The following is a 25,466-nucleotide window of genomic DNA, read 5'->3' on the forward strand; positions in this document are numbered from 1 at the left end:
TAGTTTATCTGGATTAATTTTCCTGAGCGCTTCTATGTAGACAAAGTTTTGTTTCAATACTCCATATCATCTCACAATTTCATTGGCAATGTGTATGGGGTGCACATGGGTACACGTGCACCCCCTGACCATGGCAGTGCACCCCCTGCAAAAAGGTGCTGCTGACACTGCTGGTGGCGCCTGTGGGTGGTCGCTGCTCGCCACCCCCCACCTCCTACTACCGACACTGCTAGCGGTCCACAATCGCTGCTGGCTGGTGCTGCCAGTCGCTTTTGCAGGTGGTTCCCCCTCCTCCTCCAACAGCATCATGGCCACCTGCAGGAGCTCACCATGCCCCCCAGCCACTGGGGACATGCGGCGTTCATGCACAATCTAGTTACACAAGAATTCTTTTGTAACCGAGACTAGGCTTAGGAGAATACTAGCAATATAAGCAAGAAAAAGAGCTACTCTTATATTTTATACATTGAACATTCTTAGGTTACCCACAAAAGATATAGTATAACAAAAATGTACCGTACATATATATCATTATTGTTTGTATGTTTTTACCATATTTTAGGAGAAAAATATATTTTAAATTACAAATGCTGAATTATTTTTCTTTCAGTTTTAATTTCCTCATTTAGATGAAAAAAGACAGGAAGGAATGAATGAAGAGATGGTGTGGGGAACAGCTGCCATGGCATTGCTACTTTTTACTTTAGTTCTACAGAATTTTGATGGAAGTCTTGACCTTTCCTGTTAGGCCTTGCTTATGTAAACTGAGCTTATCTAGAAAGTAGTGAATGGGCCTTTCTTTTTATTATCTCCTTTCTTGGTGTTCAGTTCCTGATAATGGGCGCAAATCCAAAACAGAGGGGCAAGATAAATGTAAGTCATTAAATGAAAGAGAAAACACACAAAGGTAACGGGTCAATGCGGCACATTACTATATTTGATAAAATAGTCTAGCTGGGTTGTATCTAGAAGAGGGTTGTATCCAGAAGACTGAGTTACAAGACATTATTGTTTGTGCTGACCTTTTGAAACATATTGTACAGTTTGCAGAACTGAATTCAAATGTACAAAAGTTTAGTCTCAACACTTTACCATTCCATGTTAGTAAAGAAGTTACTAACATATTAGATTGTGATTAGTCTTTGAATGGAAATGTGGCAGATATTTCTTTATTCACTTTCCTGCCACATCAATTCCAAATGCTAAATGCCAGTATATACCTTCTCTATAAAACACTGGATTTTCCTCAAGTGACATCTTGACAGTTTGAAATCCCTGTCCGTTAGAAGTTTATGTATGAAAATCTCCTTAGACATTTCTTTTAGGCATTAGGTAATTGGGTGAATTGTTTTTCTTAGAATAGAATAACTTCTACACAATGATAACTCTTTGTTTGCTTGTGTGTTCACTAAGCAGTATGATTCATTGGCATGCTTCCAGAATCAGTGATACAAACCAAGCAATGAAAAGTGATGGGAATGTATCAATAATTTAACAAAACAGGGATTTGAAAAGAGTGGTTGAATAAAGAGGAAGGTGAACAACTGTTCTCTATGTCTCCTGGTCAGCTTTTTTGGCATAGAGCATCCACATTTGATTGTCTTGACTGGTTCAACATTTCCTCATAACAAAGTGTATCAGCAAAGAGTGTGTGGCACTGTGGGTGGGTATCATAGTCTCCCCATGACAGTGTCAGATGTACTATGTTATGGAAGCGTATAGTGGGTTGCTTTCATGTTTTATATGATACAAATCACTCTTCTCAGTGAAGTTGGGGTGTTTGGGGTAAAATTCCCATAAATCCTTCTGTTCTACCCAATAATTGCTTTGTTTTCGTGGGGAGGTGGGGAGGTTGTATACATTTTTCTTCTGATCGTATCTTACTGCCATAAATATGGAAGCTATACCTACTAGTTGAACTGCTTTGTCCAGGTTAAAGATGGGATTAGGGATCCTTTTGCAGAACTATAGCATCTGGACATAAAGTAGGGACAGTTGGAAGGACATTTAAACTATTAGCTGAGCTAATACAAGATAATGGTGGAGTATGCCTTTTGAAGACTGAGGGGTGGGTAGGGATATCTCATAAAAAGTCTGGATCTTAGTGAGGAAAAAAATCTGAGGTTATTGCTGCATGTTGTATTTTACATACCATCTGTGAGACCACACAGTTGGCAAAGTAGAGGAGCAAGGTGTGTCTGCTGTTTGCTGACTTTGAGCGACCTGAGACAGAGATACTACATGAGCTGTGCGGTTGTGGAAATCTTAAGGGCATGCTTTGACAGTCTGCAATAGCCAGATTATATGTTACTTTGTGGTACTGCATGTGCAATAATTGGTTGATTAAATGTATTTTTGGAGGCAGAAAAGGTATTTATTTTGGAAATTTTCATTTTTGTACTGTAGATTAAAATATCTGATTTTTCACAAGCTAGGAATTAATACCACTTACAAAAACACAAAGTACAAAAAGTAGCCTTAAGGAGGACAGTAATGCACAACAGTGGTACAAAAAAAAATTGAGTATGGGATGGAACAGGGAATTTTACCCCAAATCATCACAATTCACTGCTAGGAGTGATAATATTGTACAATACATAACAACAGAAACTCAATAATTTGCAAATATGTCTTACAATATAGTACATCAGACAGTATTGTGGGAATACTGCTATGTATTCATAGCGTTGCTTCATATTATCCAGTGGAGTTGAATGCCAGAGATACTCACGCTAGGAAGACTGGAGACCTGGAGGAAGGGAAAAATTATATCCAAAAGGAACTGTCTTTACGCTGTCTAGTGGCTACTAGTTTGCTGGCCTCGCATGCTCTGATCAATAATGCACTCTAAAATCCAAGTCTGTTTTTTTTGTTTTTGTTTTTTTGTTTTGTTTTTTTTACTGCTGCAAGAAATCCTGTTGCATCTCTCAATTCCTCTCTTTTTTTTCTATCATTTTTTATGCCTTTGCTCATGCATATACTTCCACCATTCTTGAGTCTCACTGGGCAGCCTGGATCAGTATATCTTCTCTTGTCCTTTTTCTTCCTTTTTCTTATCTTGCTGAGTTGTTCAGCAGTCATTCAGCCGGTATAGAAGAGATGCTCTTGAAAGATATCTTAGTTGAGGTTACTGATAAACAGACAAACAAGGTCATTGTTAGGTGAAAGCAAGAATATCAGACAGAAGAAGATAACTACTATAACCCTTTATATCTACTCAACTAAACGCATAAGATTCTCACAATCACCCTTGCTTCATGAGCCTTTAACTGTGATATGTGTTCACAGCCTTTGTGTATGTGCACACAAGACTGTGTGTACTGTATACTTGAAGGCACTTTTGAGCATCAGTAGTCATGAGTGGCTGGGTGTAGTATTCCTTGGTAACTTTCAAGATAGTGTACACACTTACAAAAGCATTTTGATCCTTGAGTATATATTGATGAGGATCTCAAAAGGCCAGAATATACAACTGTTTGACAAGGCTTGTGGTTGGCCTGGTCTGTTTGCTTCCTGTTCTTCAAATGATATCCTAAAAGGTCTTTGCAGAACGGCATGGGAAGGTGTCCTACTATGACAGAATAAACAAGGCAGCTCGGAGAAATGCCTGGAAAAAGATTAAATACAACCTGTTGGAAAAATTCTGTGAAATTTTGCCAGCATGCACAGCTTTGCAGTCTGCTAAGATCAATCACCTTCTCTGCAAGCTGTGCCCACCAATTAATGTATGTCATGATTTTAACACACAGTTTCTCTCTCTTTCCTGAACCTTAATGCAAGTAACAACAGTTTAAAATATGTCCAGATTTTTTTTTACCCTGTTATATTATACTGTGTTGGTTCTATTTTTCCTGTGTTACCGCATTTGATTTGTTTGGTTGGTTCAAAACAAGTAAGCTTTGTAAAATTAAGTATTGAAAATGCTCACTCATCTGTTTCACTGTAGTTCAGAATCATTGCAAGTGCTTTCCATTTTGTTACTATAATATTTTATGACACTGCATTTTACTGATTTGGAGTAAGCCTGTTCTATAAAAGTGTGTAGAAAATGCTCACTTGCTAACTTCACTATAAATTAAAATAACTGCTTTGCTTATATTTTATTTCTCTTTTACAAAATTTCTATTCTCCTGTATTCAGACGGTTGCCTAGTGATGCCATGCTATACTCTTAAAATAAACTGATTAGTTCAAAACAGAATTGTTTTGTTCCCATGCAAAGTTAGCCATTATTTTGGCAGGGGAGAAGGAGGTGATGTTTCAAGGACAATGGAAAAAGTAAACAAATGGCCAGCATTAATGCACCAGTTAACTACCTGCATCCTTTTCAGGGTGTCCAGATGGGTCTCAGAGAACACTTGGTTCTTGTTTCTGGCATTATCTGAGTCCCCACCCTCACTGATTCTTGCTCAGTTGACATTTTAGGTCACAGTGCATATCCACAGTTGTTAGCAGGAAGGCACTGGGGTCCAAGGTGGGTGTGCAGTTGGTGCATTCATAATGCAAGCATATCTTGGAGGAAGTTCCAAATTGGTGGTTGTGCTCCTTTTGTCTTTTGCTAAGTTGTTGTTATTCCTTTGTTTTTGCCTTCATCTTACTGTACTTCCTAACCTCCATGTCCTTTGCAAATTCCACAGATAAGCATGCAGTCTTTCCTGCAGAGGTCAAGGAAACCTATTACCTTTTCCTAGACCATGTAGTAGTACAAGAGTGAAGTGGAACAGAAACAGTGCCAGTACAAGTATCCTTACAAATATGAACTAGCGAGAAAAGAGGCATTTTCAAAACATCCTGAGGATTTTAAATGGGGAGAAGGCTTCCAGCTACTGTTATTTCTGACTAGTAGGGTTCCTAAATTTGACAGGAGTGATTGGTGCTGCAGGGACAGTTTCATTACTGGCTGCTTACTGGAGGACTGCTTGTACTGGTACAGATACATCTATGTTAACGTGGGCATTAAGCCTAGACATGTATTCCTAGAGGGCTTATCTCACTCAGGCTACTGGTTTAGATTTGCTGGAAAAAACAATAAGTTGTGCTGGCAGAACTCAAAACTGAGCATGAAGACATGCTGCAAACTATACTGAAAGAAGACAAGTTTTTAGCACTTTGGAATAGACCAGGCTGAAAGCACAACTTCTGAGAGAGAGTATTGTTTAGATTCAATAATTTCTTGGTCCTTGGCTTCCCTGTTGAGGGTTTCAGCAAGTCTTCCAGTTTCAGTGCGATTGTGGATTTATGTGAACTAAGCTTAAGCTTAAATTCTCAAACTCATTTAAGATACATCACTGAAGAGATTTCAGGTGGTTGTGACTTTCAGTCTCTGACCCATAATGGATTCAAATGAAAAATTTATAGGCAAAAAGCACCATAATACTACTAACAATCTTCGGAGACATTTGGTCCCATTTTTTTCAATATGTTAATATCCTGAAGGTGCTTCTCCTGTCACACTTAATATTACAATAATGATCAACTTTAAAATTTAAATTATTATAATATTTTCTAATCCCTGTAATGTATTTTAACTGTTGAATGTATATATCATTTTACTGATTGTCTCTATTAAAACACCAATTTCTAGAGGCATGTAAAGTTTATGCTCCCATTGTAGAATAGTTTCACTTTACAGAGTTTAAAAAGATTTGGTCTACTGTATTGTGGTTTAAAAAATAGGATTTCAGAGTGGAATTACTATATGGATAAGATAAGCCATTCTCTGACCATATATTTATCTTCAGAGTGTAAACCCTTTTTGGCCCAAGTAATTTGTAAAGTGAAGGGCCCTTTGGGTTGTTCTCATTGGGAGAAAAAAAATGAAAATAGAAACACTTTCATACAACCTGTTTATTTACAAAGAAGGTGCAAAATTCTGTTTCCCTGAACAGAAGACAAATCACAAAGCATAAGAGAATTTATTTGCTCATCTCTCAAAGCCAGCGATCCAGAATTTGACCCAAAATCTTTCTCATCCAGAGCCATGATACCAGAACACCAGCTATGTGTATTGCTCCTTATTGCCTTATCTCATAGCTTTTCTTTCTCTTATTTTTAATGTTCCACTCACAGACACCCAGACAATCTAGTTCCAAACCAATCAGTGCCCTAGCTTCTTTGGCTTTTATCTATCCATCATCCCTAACCAAGCCTGCCCAAGCTGGGGGAGTAGTAGATATGCTAGAGGGTAGGGCTAGGATTCAGAGAGACCTAGACAAATTGGTTTAGACAAATTGGAGGATTCGGCCAAAGAAATCTCATGAGGTTCAACAAAGGAGTGCGATTTCCTGCTCTTTGGACAAAACAATCCCATGTACTGGGACTTGTGTCTGACTGGCTGGGCAGCAGCGCTGCGAAAAAGGACCTGGAGTTAGAGTGGACAATAAGCTGAATAGGAGACAACAGTGTGCCCTTGTTGCCAAAAAGGCTAATGGCATACTGGGCTGCATCAGTACAAGTGCTGCCATTAGACTGAGGGAAGTGATTCTTTCCTTCTGTTGGGCACTGGTGAGGCCACATCTGGAGTACTGTGTCCAATTTTGGGCGCCCCCACTACAGAAAGATAATAGACAAATTGGAGAAAGTCCAGTGGAGAGTAACAAAAATGATGAGGGGGCTGGGGCACATGATGTATGAGGAGAGGCTGAGGAAGCCGGGCTTATTTACTCTGAAGAAGACCAGGTGGGAGAGGGGGATGGATTTAATAGTAGCCTTCAACTACCTGAAGGGTGGTTCCAGATAGGATGGAGCTGGACTGTTCTCAGTGGTGGCAGATGACAAAACAAGGAGCAACAGTGTCAAGTTGCATCAAGAGAAGTTTAGTTTGGATATTAGGAAAAACTTTCTCACTAGGAGAGTAGTAAAGCACTGGAACAGGTTACCCAGAGAGGTTGTGGAATCTCTATCTTTGGAGGTTTTTAAGACCCAATTACAATGATTTAGTGGAGATGATCCTGCTCTGAGCAGGGGTTGGACTAGATGACCTCCTGAAGTCCCTTCCAACCCTAATTTTTTATGATTCTATACACCAGTTTCAGCAATGGTTAACCCAATTAATAACAATAGGTAGCAATTCCAGTTTTAAATGATATTTATTATAATTTGTTTTCTACAGTGATATGTAGCTAAATGAAAAAAAGGAGAAAAAAGTCTTTCTAGGCTTTTGTATGCTTTTTCCTGGCAAAGGTACAGAGTTTTCTTTTTATCTGACAAGCTCAGTAGCTTCAGAACATTTACTGTAGGTATATCTTATAGGTCTGAGTTTAGGGCAAGGACTGGAAGGAGATGGTTGACTTCTGGGCCAAGAAAGGAAAGAATCAGTCCTTGTACCAGATTTTTCTGAATTTTTCTTTTGAATTCTTTCCACCTGACCTTTCAGAAATTTCAACTCTTTTTAAGTTAAATCATCTAGTTCCACTGAGATTCTCCCAATTTTCTGGCAGCTAGATAGATGTGTTTTAAATTATACATAGACAAATCCTGTGTGATCAGAACAATACTGCTCTCCAGTGTGATATTCTACTTTTTTCTTATTTTGGAAGCTCCCCAGTGTATTATGCAGTGTTTGAATTAGATAATTTAGTTCTAAAAATTTATGACTATGTTCAGCCTTTATACAAGTTTGAAATAATATTCATATTATTTCCTTCACTGGGACAGGAGAAGAGAGTTACAAGGGCTTGGGCCTTTAGGGAGACTATCTTAGTTCTACAAAGCTAAAATGGACTAGGAGAAAAATGAATTATTGATGGGTTTTAATTGGTCATCGTCTCTGAAAGTAACTCAGCAAATTAGAATCCAATAATCAAGGTCTGTATTACATGTTTAAGTGTTACAAACTACTCAGGCAAATCTAAATTCCAGATCATCACATATCTTGGTTTGAACTGTTAATTGATTTATCTGTTTCCTTGATCAATTAAGGCACTTCACAATTTTGGGCCTGATTCTTTACTCCGTAAAATAAGCTGTATGTCAGTAAACCTTCCTTAATTTCAATAAGGTAACATTGATGTAAAGGAATGGTGAGTCAGGCCTTAATAATCAATTGGTATAATAGTCAGCATTAACACTGATAGAATACAAAAAGAAAAAGGAAAGAGTATGTTAGAAAACATGGAAAGAGTACTTCTTTCTGTGAACAGTTTTTGCTACAAAAACAAATTTCAAATGAGGCTATGGGATAGTGTGGATAGATACAATCCTGCCTTGAAGAGGGGTCTGGACTAGATGGCCTCCGGAGGTCCCCTCCAGCCCTACTTTTCTATGACTCTATGCTTGCTTCTGTAAAAAAGTACAAACTTGATTTAACATAGCACCATTGATAATGCATGGAAAATCTGTAGCCATATAAAAAGGAAAGCCTCTTCTTCTCAGCAAGAAGAAATTCAACCCCCATTTTGTGTCCAGTGTTTAAACTTAGAAAATGACTTAGCAAATGGCATAAAATCAATTAAGGAGATGGTATGATGTGAGAATTATTGTTAAAATATCACCCCTCAGTGTTCTAGAAGATGCCTCAGAACATGGTACATGAAAGATTAACACTACATAATTCCAATCTTAGAAAAAGGTGATGATAGAATATTCTTGGTTTCTAAAAAAAGGAAATGGCTTTTTCACATAAATAAAAGAGAAATTTCATTTTTTTGTTTTTAGTATACTGCTGACAAAACTAAAGTAGTATTTAGACAGCCAAGTTACATAAGAAACAACTTAATTCAAATTTACCAAATTGGGTTGTTCAGCTAATTATATGGTCAGCCTGAACAGAGATGACATTTCACTCTATTGAAGTTTGGCTATTAGCTAGTTACTGATGATGTTAAGCACTAATTAATTAATTAACTTTAATTACTAATGAACACTTAGTAAGAAACTACAAAGATACACGCAGATATAGTACTTTAAAATATACATATTCTTTGTCTGAGACATTAGTAAAGGGATCCAGATATTTTTAATCTTAATTTTCAGATTCAAACATAGCTTTGATGGTAGTGGCTGAATTTCCTTACCATCAGTGGATCTCTATTATATATTTATAGTTTTATATTTCTGTGAAGGTGTGTACTAAATTCATTATGAACAGCTTGAAACTCTACCACAATACAAATTTTCACTCATTTCCCTGCAAATGTGTTTTACTAAACATACTGGTTTAGTATGAAGCAACTATATTTTACCACACATGCTGATGTGTTTAGTAACCTCTTGCTGCTGGGTAGAGTAACTAAGGTCCCTAGCAGATGTTACATTTATCATGTAATTAGTGGTAACATGCTACAAAGTCGATCAATTTATCAACCTAAAATGGCAAGCCAACTCCAAAATGTTCCACATTGTATATAAAAAGAGCCATTACATGTGGAATATCTTTGTGGCTGGTTGGTATGGTGCTTTAAATTGAATGTGTGGCCTGGAGCTGATGGGCTCCCCCTGCCCAGGAAATTCAAACTAGCTTCCCTGCTCTACTTCATGTATGGCTTTAAACATGCTGGTCAGGAAGAGCCCCTTGGTGCCCCCTTCCCCATCTCCTGTAAAGTTGCTTGTTCAGGTCAGGCAGCCCCAACTGAACCTTTAGTATGGATGAAGGCAGCACAATTATGATCATCACCTATTCCTTACCCCTCACTCCTCAAAGATACTGTTTAAAATGGAGGGGAAGTAATGAACTGAAAATGCAAATCCAAAGTTTACAGCAGACCAGTACAGTAGAGTTTTCTTTAATTAAATTTCCCACACCGTTCTGCTTGTCCACAGATCTCTAGCAGTCTGGGGTTGTCAGTCTCCACTGGGGGATAGCAACATGTTTCTCTCATCTGGGTGGTCAGCTGTACAAATGTTGGGGCAAGGTTCTCCTGTAGTCCAATTAATGTATTTTTTTTCATGTAAAAGATCTGGTATGATGCTGGCCCTCCCAAGTTTCCATCACAATCAATGATGGACATTTGGTCCCATCTATAAGTGCTTGTGATTGTTGCTTGAAGCATCACTTGGTGTAGGGACTGCTTACCAGGTCCCCACTTGCAAGTCCAAATGCTCCCAGCTGGTAGCCTCTTCTAACCACTCTGTATTCTGTTAAGCTACTCATAACTGAAAGCCACTTCCTCCATCTTCTTTGACTGCAAACTAACCTCTGAAATACTTGCCACTGTCTTATGGCAGCAACTTATGCAGAGGTTTGAAAAAACAAACAAACTAATTACTGCCTTCATAAAAAGCAGCAGTATTTGGTCCTGGTAATTAGGGAGAGGAAGATGTATTCCTTCAGCATGTACCAGCTTGGTTATTACCTGGAATGAATTTCTTCCCCCAGATCTAAGGAAAAACCAACATTTTTGCCCCCAAACTAGACCTTGTAAATGTGACTCCAGTTAATTTTGGGATATGAGCCTTATTATGGATATTGATTGTTGTGGTCACCTGTAGTGGTAATGCAGACAAAAACTCAGTGGGTGCGTCTACACAAGACGTTATGTCACTGTAACGATGAGCTACAGTGATGTAGCTCGTCGCTATGGCGATGTAGTGTCTAAAAATAACTGTGTGCCACGGGGACTGTGCAGTACCAGTGGGGACTGCGTGGTACCAAATGTTGAGTCAGGGGCCTGTGTAGACGCACTCTGTGAACAGCATGCTAACACAGACAATGTGGTCATGCAGTAGTAGGCTTTCCCACATGGACAAGAAGCAAGGTTTTTTTTGGTGATACCTTTACTGGACCAACTGTATAGTAGGGCAAGATATCAGACAAGCTTTTGGGCACAAGTACCCTTTCTCAGGTCTGGGAAAGAAGCAGAAACAGTCCAAGCTACATACCAGAAAAAAACCCCCAATGACTTGTGTTTAACTCCACATGTAAAAGAAAGAGGTACTTTGAGGAGTGTAGAAGACCTATAAATTAGGAGCAAAGAGAAGTTATCAGGAATAGTTTCAACCAAAGAGAAATGCACTTGAATAGATAATGTAATTATGTAAAGAAGGACCATTCAGAAAAAAGGGTTATTTTTATCTCCTGTGGAGTAGAGACGTTAGAGACATCAGTTAGAGCATACTGAAATCATTAGTCAGTGGCAGGTGTGTCAAACTTACCCTGGGCCTGATCTGTACTATGGGGCTTCCTGCAGGTCAGATCCGTGTGACAAGTGGTGGCAGAGGCAGTGGCAGCAAAGGTGGTAGAAGCGGGGACATTAGTAATGGCAGCAGCAGATGCATTGGTGGTGACAGAGGCAGCAGCGGTGGCATTGAGGCAAGTGGGTGCTGGAATGGCAGTGGCCCAAGCAGTAGTGGCCCCAAATAGCTGCCTCTTCAGGATGAGCGGGGTTATGTTGGTTCAGTCCTGGTTTGCCTGACCACTGATGAACACCATGTCCAATGGGGCTGCAGGACATCAAACAGAAATCACACAGTAATCATGAAATGACATCCTGCTATTGTGCCATGATTTTTCCATTGATGAGGAAGTCTTCTGTCTTCTGTTTTGGTAGCTGTCTTTAGTTAATGGCACTTTATACCTTAGCTTTCTTTTTTCTCCCTTTCTTATGTGAGGAAAAGGATATACTTGTGTATGATATGGAGCAGGATCTCACTCACTTTGCTGACAGCAGAGAGGGGAGGAGGGGATTAACTTCTCTGGCCTTCTCCTCACTGTCTGTTAACCACAGCCTAAGTAATTAGATACTTGCTAATGTATATGAACCTGGAGTTCTCTTGTAGCCATGCTGATCTGGAAAATATGCAACAAGCAAGGTTTCATAGATTTCATAGACATTAGGGCTGAAAGGGACCTTGGGAGATCACCATGTCCAGCCCCCTGCCCCAAGGGAAGGAAGTCAGCTGGGGTCAAAGGATCCCAGCAAGATAAGCATCCAAGTGCTTTTTAAAGGAGTCCAGAGTAGGTGCTTGCACCACCTCTAGAGGGAGCCTATTCCAGGCCTTGGGGGCTCAGATAGTAAAGAAGTTTTTTCTTATGTCCAGCCTAAAACGGTCTTGGAGGAGTTTGTGACCGTTGGTCCTTGTCATCCCTTGGGGCGCCCTGGTGAACAGACATTCCTCCAGATCCTGATGCACACTCCTGATGTACTTACAGGCTGCCACCAGGTCTCCCCTGAGCCTGCACTTTTCCAGGCTGAATAGCCCCATGGCTCTCAGCCTCTCTTCATAAGGCCTGTTCTTCTGCCCTCTGATCATGTGTGTGGCTCTCCTCTGGACTCTCTCAAGCTTCTCCACATCCTTCCTGAATTGTGGAGCCCAGAATTGGATGCAGTAGACTCCAGCTGCAGCCTCACCAAAGCTGAGTACAGCAGAAGGATGACATCCTGAGTTTGACTTGAGAAGCATCTATGGATGCAAGCCAGAGTTTGGTTTGCTTTACCAGCTGTAACATCACATTGGTGGCTCATGTTCATCTTGTGGTCAATCATGACCCCCAAGTCCCTTTCAGCCTTGGTGCTAGCGAGTGTAGCACTGCTAAGACTATAAGCATACTGCGGGTTTTTTTCCCCAAGGTGGAGTATCTTACATTTGTTGGTATTGAATGTCATCAGGTTTGTATCCGCCCACTTTTTCAGCCTATCCAAGTCAGCCGGGATCACCAGTCTATCCTCAGGTGTGGACGCTTTACCCTAAAGTTTGGTGTCATTGGCAAACTTGGCCAGTCCACTTCCAACACTTGTATCCATGTCATTGATAAAGACGTTGAAGAGAACAGGTCCAAGGACCGTGCCTTGGGGGAGACCACTGGTCATGGAGCACCGTGATGATTCGCTTCCATCGACCATCACTCTCTGAGTCTGGCCTCAGAGCCAATTCTCCAGCCATCAGACTGTGATGTAGCCAAGACCACAGTTGGCCAATTTTTCTAAGAGGAGATTGTGGGACACCAGATCAAAGGCTTTTCTGAAATCCAGATATATGACATCAATCTCTTCTCTCTTGTCCAGGTGATATGTCACCTGGTCGTAGAAGGAGATGAGATTGGTCAGGCAAGACATGCAACAAAGCCATGCTGGCTGTCACTCAGGATGTTGCCATCAGCCAGCTTGTCAAGAATGGACTCTTTGATGATTTTTTCCAGAATCTTACCAAGGATTGAGGTAAAGCTGATTAGTCTGTAGTTACCTGGATCTGCTTTCCTCCCTTTCTTGAAGATGGGCAGCACATTAGCCTACTTCCAGTCTTCAGGTACTTCACCTGAATGCCAAGTGTTTTCAAAAATCTTGGCTAGTGGTTGGGCTATGACTCCTGCCAACTCCTTAAATACTCTGGGGTGCAATCCATCAGAACCCAGTGACTTGAAGGTGTTCAACCTCTCATGGTGTTCCTTTACAAGGTCTACACTGATGCTGGGTATAATTTCACCCTCACCCTGGCTGTCCCACATCTTGCTAGGCAAGGCGGACCCTTGCGGTTGATGAAAAACCAACGCGAAGTACCCATTAAACAGGTTAGCTTTTTCCTGGGAGTCAGTTGTCAGTTGTCCCATTTGGTTTAGCAGGGGTCCAATATTACCCTTGCTTTTCTTCCGACTCCCCACATATCTAAAAAAGGACTTTTTATTGTCCTTGATATGTGTAGCCAGGTGGAGCTCGGTTGCAGCCTTGGCTTTCCTGGTTCGATCCCTACAGGTACAGACCAGTGCAGAATAATCCTCCTTTGTGGTGATTCCTATCTTCCATCCTTTATAAGCCTCTCTTTTTTGGCTTAGGAGGTCCATGAGTTCCCTGCTGAGCCAAGGGGGTTGCTGTGCCCTTTTGCTACCTATCCTTGAGATGGGATGGACATCCCTTTTGCCTCCAGGATCGCTCCCTTAAGGAGCAACTACTCCTCTAGGACTCCTCTCCCTGCCAAATTTTGGTCCCTTAGGGCCTTGACAACAAGCCTCCTGAGCTTATTAAAGTCAGCTTTCCTAAAGTTGAGGACTTCTGCATTGCTGACTGGGTTGCTAGCTTTGCAATGGGTAATAAAAGTGATCAGCTCGTGGTTACTGTCTTCCAGCTTTCCTTCAATCTTTAGGTTGCTGACTAGGTCATCCCCTTTAGCCAGTACCAGGTCCAGCAGCGATTTACCTCTTGTGGGTTCATAGACTTCTTGGGTCAGGTAGAGTTTGTCCACGCATGTGAGGAAGCTTTGCGACTGTTTGGATTTAGCTGGGTGCTCTTCCCACGAGATGTCTGGGTAGCTGAAGTCTCCCATGACAACCATGCACTGAGAGCATGTACCCTCAGCCAGTTCCCTGGGAAATTCTTGGTTAATCTCTTGTTCCTGGTTGGGGGTCTATAGTAGACTCCTACCATTGTGTCCCCTGTGCCACATTCCCCAAATATTTTAACTCAGAGCGTCTCTAGTCACCCTCCCTGGGTGCCAATGTCAGCTTGCATGGATGTGTTGCTATGCTTGACAGAGAGAGTTATACCCCCACCCTTTTTATCTGCATGATCTCTCCTATACAAGGTATAGCCATCTATTCCTGTGGCCCAGTCATAGGTGGAGTCCCACCAGGTTTCTGTTATCCTTATGAGATCATAGTCTTTCTTGTTTAGTAAGAGGACCAGTTCTTCCTATTTGTTCCCCAAGCTCCTGGCATTGGTGTGAAGACACATAAGCATCCCATTGGGAGCCCTAGGCTTCCTCACATTCCCAGGAGGACACCGTTCCAAGGCTGGGGTAGGAGTGGAATCCCTTGGGTGCCCTAGCCTGTTGGATTTGTAGCTATTGCCTAGCAGGCTTGCTCTTGTGGTTGTCCACCAATCCCCCGGTGGGCTTAGTTTAAGGTTTAAAGGTTTCTTGTGATATCTTTTATTGGGTGAACTCTATAGGTAGGAGAGATGTTAGACACGTTTTCAGGCACAAAGTACCCTTCCTCAGATCTGGGAAAGAAGCAGAAAGAATCTAAGCCAGAGGCATCAAACATATAGCCCACAGGCCAGAAACCCATAGGAACTAGAGGAGGGAGAGCAGAGAACCAGGAGCTTGTTGAAGGAGCAGTTTGTAGGGAGGAGGTAGACTGGAACCCAAATAAGCTTAGAGAGTACTGGGCCAGAGCGAAAGGGCACCTCTTACCACATGGAGAAGGCTAAAAGTTTTGTTTGCTAGGTTATTTATTTTTTTGGTGCAAGGACTATGTTTGCATTTAGAGGACTGGCTGAGGAGCTCCCAAGCAGGAGCAAAGCCAGCCTGAAAGGCAACAGGCACACCAACCCACTTACAGGCTGCTAAAAGTGAAACACATTTTCACAAGCTTCTTCTCTTTGTGTTGTTTTACAGTTAAGGGCAGGAAACAAGAAAATGAAGCTGATCTGCAATATCCATAATGTATATTTAAACTGGACTGGAGAAAGATCTGAAAGAAATAGAATATCATCTGAACATCTACTATGATATAGTCCTACAAGTCAAATAATTTGTTTTTCAAAAGACAATAAGTAACAGTAGACATAAAAAATGTGCAAATAGTGTTCCATATTGTCAATATTATTCTAATAACAGCAACTTCTTAGACATATGTGATGATTAAATTAGTTTGTGAGCCATACGTTAAAACATCTGACATTCTCAGAAATTTGTGAGTTTTGAAGTTAAAATTATTTTTTAATAAAATAAGGACCTAATAGTTCAACGGAAAAGTATACCTGGTTGTTTTCTGTCAAGGTAGACCATAATTGCCAAGGAGACAAATAATAATCAATCCACACACTTTTGAGTTTAAGACTGTTAAATGGAGCACCCAAGTAAAAAGCCTTTGCTCCAAGAAAAATACTCTGAGGTATAGGAAGGCTGAATCCCTGGTTCCAAAAGTTGCCTTAGGATCATCATACTTGCACCCTGCTACTGTGAGATATGACATGGAGTTGTAAAGGTCAGCTGCTCCCTTCTAGCCTAGGATTTAAGCGTTGTCGATTCACAGCATGTGGGACTGAATTAGTCATGCTCCCAAAGTATTCACTTTTTTACTCCAGGGGAAAGCATTAAAAGGTCTACTTACAACCCTGGGAAATCAGGCAGAACTGCTGAATCAGCCTGTGTGGCAAAGATGCCTATTTCTACTCCATTTAAGCTTTAGATGGGTATATTTGGCCCACCATTTGTATTATTTAGTGTAAATCAGGGGATTAAGGTTGTATTTTAAATAGAAAAATTGAGAGAAAAGGGTAAGCTAAGATCACTTTAAAGCATTTCTTTTTCAGTTCCTTGACTTCTAATGATAAAACAAGTTAATTGAAGTGGTACTATTAACTTCACAGTTTTGCTTATAGCTGGTGCTTTTAACACATGGCAATTATCATGTTTAATACTCTGCTGAGCATTTTTGTTGCTATTTGTTTTTCTTTGTATTCATTAAATATTAGGTTTTTTAAAAAAAAATCTGGGCTGGTTAGATTTCTAAAAGATTACTTACAGTATACTTGGATCATTGCTCTTTGCTGTCAACAGGTAGCTTTATCTGCAACCAAGCATTGTTGTTGTTTTTCCCCTTAAACAGTGACTGCACTTAAAATGTTGTGGTTCCCTTGACTGTTTCCCAGTTGTAGATAACTATGCATGGTTTCTTTATCAGCATGCTACAGAGAAATGATCCTTTGTGAGAGTGATTTTTTTCCCTGCTATTCCACTATATACACCAGGAGGAAACACTAGCTGAGTCTACATGAGACGCTCACTGCACAGTCATTACTGCACAGTCGTTTAGTGCTTGTATAAATTACATATAAATGTACATGCTTATATATGTACTTGTATAAATGTACTTGTATAAGCACCGATGAATGCCTTTTTTGTGATGCTATTGCACAATAGCCTAATACTACTGTACAGTAGCGTTGCATCATGGTTTTTGCCATGCAATGCTACTGAGCAGTTGTATCTACTGCTCAGTCAGAGTCTCATGAAGATGCAGTCACTGTTGCTGATTTACTTGTATCTTCACTTAATGCATGCATTGACCACTAGTGGGTCCTAGACACTTGCTCAATCAACAGGAATTATAGGGTTTTGTAAGTTTTAGCAAATATTGTCCTACTGCTGTGCCCATTGAAGATGCGTCTCTGTGCATGGAGGTCCAATCCTATTTCATCTGAAGGTGTTTAAAAGATAATGAGGCAGTGATTATTCAGCCATCTAAGAGGCATTTTTGTCCCTGACACAGAGTTTAGATTTTATTTCCACCTGGATGATAAGATTTATTCTTCTAAGCACACCCAAAAAGGATCCACTATATCCATGTATGCTCTGTGGTTATCTTATTCTGTCTGAGTAGGCTATGTATAAGTCCCTGAGGGTGTCTACACATTGCCCTACGTCATCATAGTGACGTGCTATGTTGCTGTATGGCACACTACGGCAATGTATTGACCACGTGAGTCTACATGTGATCAGCAGGTAGTTTGCGGTAGTGGCGTGTCTCCCATTTTAGTGCGCTGCTACATTGAAGTAGCGGCAAAATCTAAACGTGTGCCATGTGTATGGAACAGTACGGGCAGTTATTGCACCACGCTTTAGTACTTCTAAAAAGCAGTAATAAAGCACAGCAGTGTAGCAACATCACCATATGGTGACATGTAGATGTGCCCAGTAACTGTGGTCAGAGGATAAACAGGTGGGCCAGCTATGAGAGAGAATGAGGACACTACTACCTTTTAACCTAGTAGCTTGAAGGCTAGAGCACTTGCCCAGGAACCGGGAGACTAAAGCTCCTGCAGGTCCTTTTCATCCTGAAAGGGTTGGAACATGTATCTACGACTTCTCAGCAAAGTGCCTTAACACACTACATTCCATCCCTTGCATTGAAGGTTGTTCACTGAGTAATCAAGATGGGAAGGTATATGAGTCTGGAATGAGAACAAGCCAGAGGAAGCTTGGTTTTGTGGTTCAGGGAAGTAGGCATTACCCTACTTGGTGCTAGACTTCCCACAGTGCTCTCTCTCCATTTTATTCAAGGGCTATTAAAAGCAAAATGCAGAAACACCATTGAGGGGGCAAAGTCTCGGTTTCTGATCTCTAATCTCCTAAGACGTCTTTATGCAAAGTAGGATTTAGGGCTTAAGATATTTAGAGGTGCAGAAATTTGTTACAGCTGTTTTGTATACCTCTCCACAGCAAAGCAGCTCGTATTATTCTTTGTACCTGGAACTAATGATCCCGGAGACACTTTTCCTCCCTCCCACCAAAAGCTTAATCAATTCTTTATAGCTGCCCCTTAGCAAACTTTCCCTAACCTAAGTTTTGTTTGATTCTTATGTTGTCTACTTCATTTTCTATTGGCACTTGTCTATTTTTGTGTCCACAATCACTCTATATCTTGCACCTGTAAACATTTGATTCTTTCATAAGGTTAGAACATATTTTTCTTTTGTGTACAAATTTTCTTTTTCAACTTATGTAGAAATGCTTTCTAGAAAATATCTGTATAAAATGTCAGCGCAAAATAAAAAAAATAGAATTAAAACTGTGTAGGATCTAGTGAAGAAATAGAACTAAGATATTCTTTAATTTTGTAATAATACATCAATGTGCAATATTATAGTCTGTCCATCATTAACGATCTGGGTAGCCCATTTTCAACTACTCTTTTTGTCCTTTGGGATTCTGTGCTGGTTGTCTCTCTTTATAAGCATGACTTACTGTTACTTTTTACAAACCTCAACAAGCTTTCATGTTGTTTCATACACATACATCAAGACTTACAGACATATGGCCTGTCATGGATTACTTTCAGATCTCAAGACATTTTGAAGCCAAACTTGCTGTGTTTTCATGCCTTGCTCATTAAATTACCATTTGCTGTGAAGATATTTCCTGCCCCCCCCACCAAGAATTCAGCCGTTTTGAGTCAGTTCAAGGAGGATTAAGGCAAAAACTTCAGATTTTAGACCCCTTAGTGAAAAGGGGTCTTAATATACTTGATGGGCAAGTTGGCAGATCACTATGAAAAGAAAATGAATTATATGATCATGCTGTCAAATTGGTGTGTGGGTCTTGTCAAGCTATGCAGTGGATCAGAAAGCTGGGAAGAGAAGTCAGGCAGCATCTTGGAATCAATTTACTTTGAATTATTCAGGATGAATAGCCAATACTTCTGTCCAGGAAGCAAATAACTTTATTATTTTTGTAGCTGGTAGGTCTAGACTTAGTATAATTTTAATCCATCTAGAGCAGTTTATACCAGATTCTGAAAACAAGCTTGACTATGGTGATGTTCTACAATGAAAACATTGTGTAGTTTTTATCTGTATACCCTCATTAGTATGTAGGTTCTGAGGGTTACTCATGCTGGTTTTCACTGTTTGCTGGCCTGGGTTTTACAGTTTGGGGTTAAAGTGTGCAATCATAAATGGCAAGTGGATCAGATTTGGCATCCACTGGCTCCCCCTTCCAAAATTATGAAGTTTTTAGACACACAAATGTTGGGAATGCAAAGTTATGCAAAGGTCACTGAGAGGTGAAGAAATGTCTGTGAGGAAGAGAAGAGAATCTGAACAGGAAGTGTACTGCAAGTGCGGAATGTAGCAGACATCTCCTGCTCTGATCTCACAGATTTAATTTTAGGGGTCCCACGGGGTTCTCCAGAGATATTTTCTTGTGGCCACAGATCCCAGTTGAAACCACAGGCCTAGAGGTGTGGTTTCCGACATTTTTTCATTTGCGGACCCTTAAAAATTTTTGAATGGAGGTATGGACTCCTTTGAATTGTAAGTGTGGATAGTCACATACTTTTGATTGATCATTGTCATCTTTCATGGACCCATTAGACATATTCTATAGACCCCCAGGGTCTGCGGACCACAGGTTGAAAACCACTGGGCTAGAGGAAACTAAGTTGATAAAGCGTTCATGATAAGGAAGCTGGAAAAAGGCATTAGTAACACATACTTAAAACTCTTAGATTTTCTTTTCCTTGAATATGGCCCACAGACTTTCAACTGGAAAATCTCTTGTTGTCTTCATGTAAAAACTAGGAAAAACCAGGGGAATATTTTCAATAGTACAAATACTAGTTAGGCACCCAACTCTCATCACTTCTCTTATACTCTGTCTTCTCTCATACAGCATACACAGAGAAGATGTCTAATTATAGGCATCCAATTTTACTGGGAAATCCCTACACTATAATCATTTTCTTTCCACTAGTTAGGTGGAAGGCCCAATCAAAAGTTTGCTGATGTCAAGAGGAGCATTCATTTACCTCAGTGAGCTTTCAATCGTGATTTAGACATACCATCTAAACTCAGGGAACATGTTTCCATTTAACCAGATATCTAATTCATATCGGAATACTAGGACAGTAGCGTCAGTCTGAAAAGAAGCCTAAGTCAACACCTGGGGCTTGCCCCACCCACCGCTGTTTTCCCTAATTACACCACAAGGGACCTTCCATCAGACCAAGCTGCAGCAAGTCAGCCTCTCCATTATCATCTATATTCCCTAGAAATCCCATAAAATTATTTTTTCCAATTTCTAAATTATATGGCTGGGCTCTCTGATATCAGAGACAAATAAAGTATTTTAGCTTATATCATAGTCATTTATATTATTTATTGTAACAGGGTCCCTGTTGGGAGCCCTGTTACTTGGGAAAAACTTAACGATGATTCCTGGGCAGGTGGGGGAGGATTCCCCACATCACTCAAGGCCGGCCAATGGAACGCTGTTTCTGGGGATAAAAGAAGGGGGAGGTCCTGCAGAAAATGCTTTCGGGCACCAACAGATGGAAGAGGGGGTTGTTCGAGACCACAGAGGAAGAGGACCCCTGCAGAGGGATCTGAGGCCCAGAGAGACGCCGAGAATGAGGGACCATTTAGATGGCAGGTCAGCAACACAACCAATTACCTACTGAGGAACTCCAGCTGCTGCGATCCAAGTCGTGGCAGGTGAGAACCAGAGGAACGGGCGGTATCCTGCTAACCCGATAACGAAATGGTGGATTAGCCAGGAACTGAGGATCCATAATGGAAACTGTGGATACGTAGGTCCCCACCAATTGGCAGCAAGCCCACAACCTTACGTTAAGACTCCTCCAAGGCCAGCAAGCACAGTAGGAGGAGATGGTACAGATGTGGACCGAAGAGGCAGAGGCTCAAATACGGTTGTTTTCACGCCAGCAAGATTTATGCGAGAAAATTGAGGCACAACAGATGCTAACTGGGAGAGAAGGCAGAGGCACCAGGCTGCCCTGCATGTCCACCAAAGATGATGTAGAAGCCTATCTGGAGTCTTTCAAGAGAGTGGCTATGGCCGCTAAGTGGGACCCTGGAAGTTGGGCGGCCAGGCTGGGGCCACTCCTTATCGGTCCAGCACAAGCCGCCTACTGAGCCCTTAGCAGGGTGGAGGCCCGGGATTACAAAAAAGTTAAAGAAGCGATTCTATACCATTTAGAGATCTCCCCAGAGACCTATCGACACAAATTTAGAGTGCAGAAGGGCCCCGAAGGAGCACAGCCTCAATTACTGGCTCAGACACTGCAGGATTTGGCCGAATGCTGGATGCAGCCAGAAATGCACACCACCCAGGAAATAATAGATCTGATCATCCTGGACCAGTTCCTGACGGACCTTAGTGGCAGCTCTCAGAGATGGGTGCAGCGCCATCAGCCTAAAACCACGGAGGAAGTGCTACGGCTAGCAAAGGATTATGTGTCGGCTGAAGGAGAAGGGGAAATTCCCAAACAAGACCTGGCAGGTGGCCCAACACCGGGGATCTGGCAGAACAACCCCATTCAGCCATGATGCGGTGAGAACGCATGGATGGAGGGGTGTGTATGGAGCTTCTGAGAGCTAACATGCTATCATTATGGAGAGAAGGGACATACATCCTGTTTTTGCCCTAGGCAGTCCCAGGCTCCAACTTCTGTGAACGATGCACACGATGAGAAGATGGACTGTAGTTTTGGATGACACAAAGGACAAGGCCAAAAAGCCAAGCCTGTGGTGGAAGTGAAAATAGGCAGCACGATTATACCCGCCATTGTAGACACGGGCTGCTCCCAATCGATGATACTCAAGGAGATGTTTCCCCCACACCTGGGGAGCCCCGAAAGCCCGGTATGCATAATCTGCATGCATGGCACCGCCTATACATATGAGCAGAAGAGGGTAAAACTCTCGGTACTTGGACATACTGAAGAGATCCCAGTGGGTTTGGCTGAAACATTGCCCTGCCCTATGCTGTTGGATATAGATTGGCCACACCTAGAAGAGGTTATCCGACAACTGATTACGAAGACGAATGATCACGAGGAAAGAAGCCATCGGGCCAGCTGTTTTGGAGACCTAGAAGAGGACCTGGACGTAGACCAAATCATAGGAAAGGGGCACATCTGAGAGGAACAACGACAGGAACCCCTGTTCTGGAACATATGGCAGTTCCAGCTCGCCAGAGTGGAACAAGAAACCATAGACCCACAGAGAACCGAACAGAACCCATGGTATGACGTAAGGAAAGGCATCCTTTATTGAGTGGAGAATCAAGAGGAGGGAGGAGAGAGACCCCAGATTTTGGTTCCCTGGAAGTATTGGGAGGCCTTGCTGTGGGTGGCCCACACTTTGCCAATGGGTGGGCACTTAGGAAGGGACAAGACGAAAGCAAAGTTAAAATGCAGGGTCTTCTGGCCAGGCATATATAGGATGGTAGAAAAATTCTGTGCTGGGTGCCCCAAGTGCCAAAAAACCAGGGGGATAAGGCCGTTGAAGGTCCCTCTGATACCAATGCCCCTAATTGGGCATCCTTTTGATCGGATTGAACTAGATATAGCTGGGCCGTTTCCTCATAGTAGGGCCAGGTATCAATTCATTCTTGTGATCATTGACTACGCCACCCGATTCCCTGAAGCAGTACCTTTGAAGTCAGTGACAGCTACAGCCATAATGGGGGCTCTACTGAGATGGATCGCTTGGGTAGGCATCCCTCGCGAAATCATGACTGACCAAGGAAAAAAAATTTATGTTGATAATTTTAAAGGGGGTCTGCCAGGTGCTGAGAATTAAACAGCTACACACCTCCGTCTATCACCCGCAAACAGACGGCTTAGTAGAGTGGTTTAACTGCACCCTCAAAGGGATGATCTGAGCATGTATTCAGGTGGGCCCCCGGGAATGGGATGCCATGTTACCCTCGCTACTCTTTGCTGTAAGGGAAGCCCCTCAAGCTTTGACTGGATACACCCCATTTGAATTAACCTACGGTCATAGCCCATGAGGGTTGTTAGACCTGATATGTGAAGAATGGCTACGGGAAGGAACTGACCCATCACAACCACAGGTAGCGGGAGAGTTTCGGGAATGACTACAAAAGGCCCAAGAGATAGCACAGAAAAATCTGAGCCAATGCCAAGAGAGGCAAAAGCAACAGTACAATGCCTGATCTGTAGAAAGGGAGCTCAAGGTGGGGGATTGGGTAGTAGTATTGCTCCCGGACAACACCCATAAGATCCTGGCCTGATGGCAGGGACCCTTCTGAGTGACCAAACACATAGGGCTGGTTAATTATGAGGTTTTGCGAACAACACCTACCTGGAAGAAACAAATATACCACATTAACCTACTGCGGAAGTGGCGGCAGGGAGACAGGTGATTGATGAAACCGATAGACGAAATGAGAGAGGAAGATGGAACAATCATCCGAGATGTGACAGGGACCCAGGTAGAGCCAAAGATAGATGACCAGTTAGACCTCAACCATCAAGGAGAGATGAGAGCATTAATTGCTGAGTTTCGTGATGTATGTTGAGAGGTACCAGGAGAGGCCGGGGGGGTCCACCACCACATTGTTACCCCACCGGGCCGAGTAATTAGAGACCACTGGAGGAGACTACCCCGCCATCTGTGGCCGGCAGTCAGACAGGAAGTTGAGCAAATGAAAAAAACGGGAATTATCAAAGAGTCCAAAAGCCCCTGGAGAAGCCCCATAGCGGTGGTACCAAAGCAGGATGGATCGATTCGCTTGTGCATTGATTATTGGAAAATAAATGAAATTGCCACCTTTGACGCCTTTCTGATGCCCCAAATAGATGATATGTTAGAGAGGGTGGGACAAGCATGATATATATCCACCTTGGATCTTACCAAACGATATTGGCAGATCCTGATGGCCATAGAAATTAAGGAAAAAATGGCGTTTGGCACTCTGTGGGGCCTCTTCCAGTTTAAAAGAATGCCGTTTCGACTACATGGAGCCGCGGCCTCCTTCCAGTGATTAATGGAATGGGTACTCGCCCCACACCAGGGGTATGCGGCCACCTATATAGATGATATTATCGTTTTCTCACCCAACTGGGAAACACATCATCAACACCTCCGACAGATATTAGAAAGCCTCAGGCAGGCGGGGCTTACTGCCAACCCCCAAAAATGCACACTAGGAAAAAGAGAGACACAATACCTAGGATTCTTAGTATGCCAGGGAGTCATAAAACCTATGGCCAACAAAGTGGCTGCCATAAGACAACACCCTATACCCAAAACGCTGAAACAACTACAGTCATTCCTGGGCTTTGCCAACTATTATCGGTGTTTTATCCCTAATTTTTCAGAGAAGGCAGCTCCACTGACAGAATTAACTAAGGGACACCACAACCTGTTTCCGTGGAATTCAAGAGCCCTCTGCACTTTCAAACAATTAAGAGAAGTTGTGCCAGCACCCTGTTTTGTACACACCCGATTTCCAGAAAACCTTCTTTCTACAAACAGATGCCTCATCAGTGGCTCTGAGGGCCATACTATTCCAAATAGAGAAGGGAGAAGAGAGACCAGTGGCATTGGCCAGTAAAAAACTGAACCCAATAGAAACTCATTATTCCATGATAGAACGGGAATGTCTGGCAATACGGTGGGGCATAGAGCTATTCCAGTATTATCTCCTGGGCAGAGAGTTTGTGCTCATCACCGACCACGTAATACTGCGATGGTTGGGGACAGCTAGAATGAATAATGCGAGACTCATGAAGTGGTCCCTAGCCTTACAGCCATTTCGTTTTTCAGTAGAACATCGATCCAGCAGAAGAAAGAACGTAGATTTCCTATCTGGCCCCAGGGATGACCATGGCGAGGACGCTTGACCCAACGAAGATGATAAGTAGACACTCAAGAAAAAGCTGGGTGCCAAACCCAAACCTTTGTGCTTTATAGCCCGGCTAGAGGGTTTCAGAAGAGACTTTTTTCTCTTTTCCTCCTCCTTCATTTTTTTTCTTTTCTTTTTTTTTTTTTTTTGCTTTCTCTCCATTCTTGACTGTCCTTCTCCCTCCAGGAAGGGGGCCTCCAAAAAGGTGGGGGGCAGCCTAAGAGACCGGGGCGAGGTGTGTAACAGGGTCCCTGTTGGGAGCCCTGTTACTTGGGAAAATCCCGGCAGCTGTTAACGATGATTCCTGGGCAGGTGGGGGAGGATTCCCCACATCACTCAAGGCCAGCCAATGGAACGCTGCTTCTGGGGATAAAAGAAGGGGGAGATCCTGGAGAAAATGCCTTCGGGCACCAACAGATG

At 42.1% G+C, this 25,466-nt stretch overlaps 1 long non-coding RNA gene across 3 annotated transcripts in view; it reads right to left on the minus strand.

Annotated features, from left to right (window-relative positions):
• Nucleotides 1–671: 671 nt before the first annotated feature.
• Nucleotides 672–25,466, minus strand: part of LOC112550224 — a 30,748-nt gene continuing 5,953 nt past the window's right edge. The window contains exons 3-5 of one of the 3 annotated variants that reach the window (XR_003093945.1): nucleotides 11,091–11,378; nucleotides 3,413–3,607; nucleotides 672–3,130 (exon numbers count right to left, since the gene is read on the minus strand). This is a non-coding gene — a long non-coding RNA (uncharacterized LOC112550224). The remainder of the gene's footprint in view (nucleotides 3,131–3,412; nucleotides 3,608–11,090; nucleotides 11,379–25,466) is intronic. The other 2 variants (XR_003093946.1, XR_003093944.1) reach the window with 2 other exon arrangements.

Source organism: Alligator sinensis, unplaced genomic scaffold (genome assembly GCF_000455745.1).
Source record: "Alligator sinensis unplaced genomic scaffold, ASM45574v1 scaffold30_1, whole genome shotgun sequence".
NCBI classification, from domain to species: domain Eukaryota; kingdom Metazoa; phylum Chordata; order Crocodylia; family Alligatoridae; genus Alligator; species Alligator sinensis.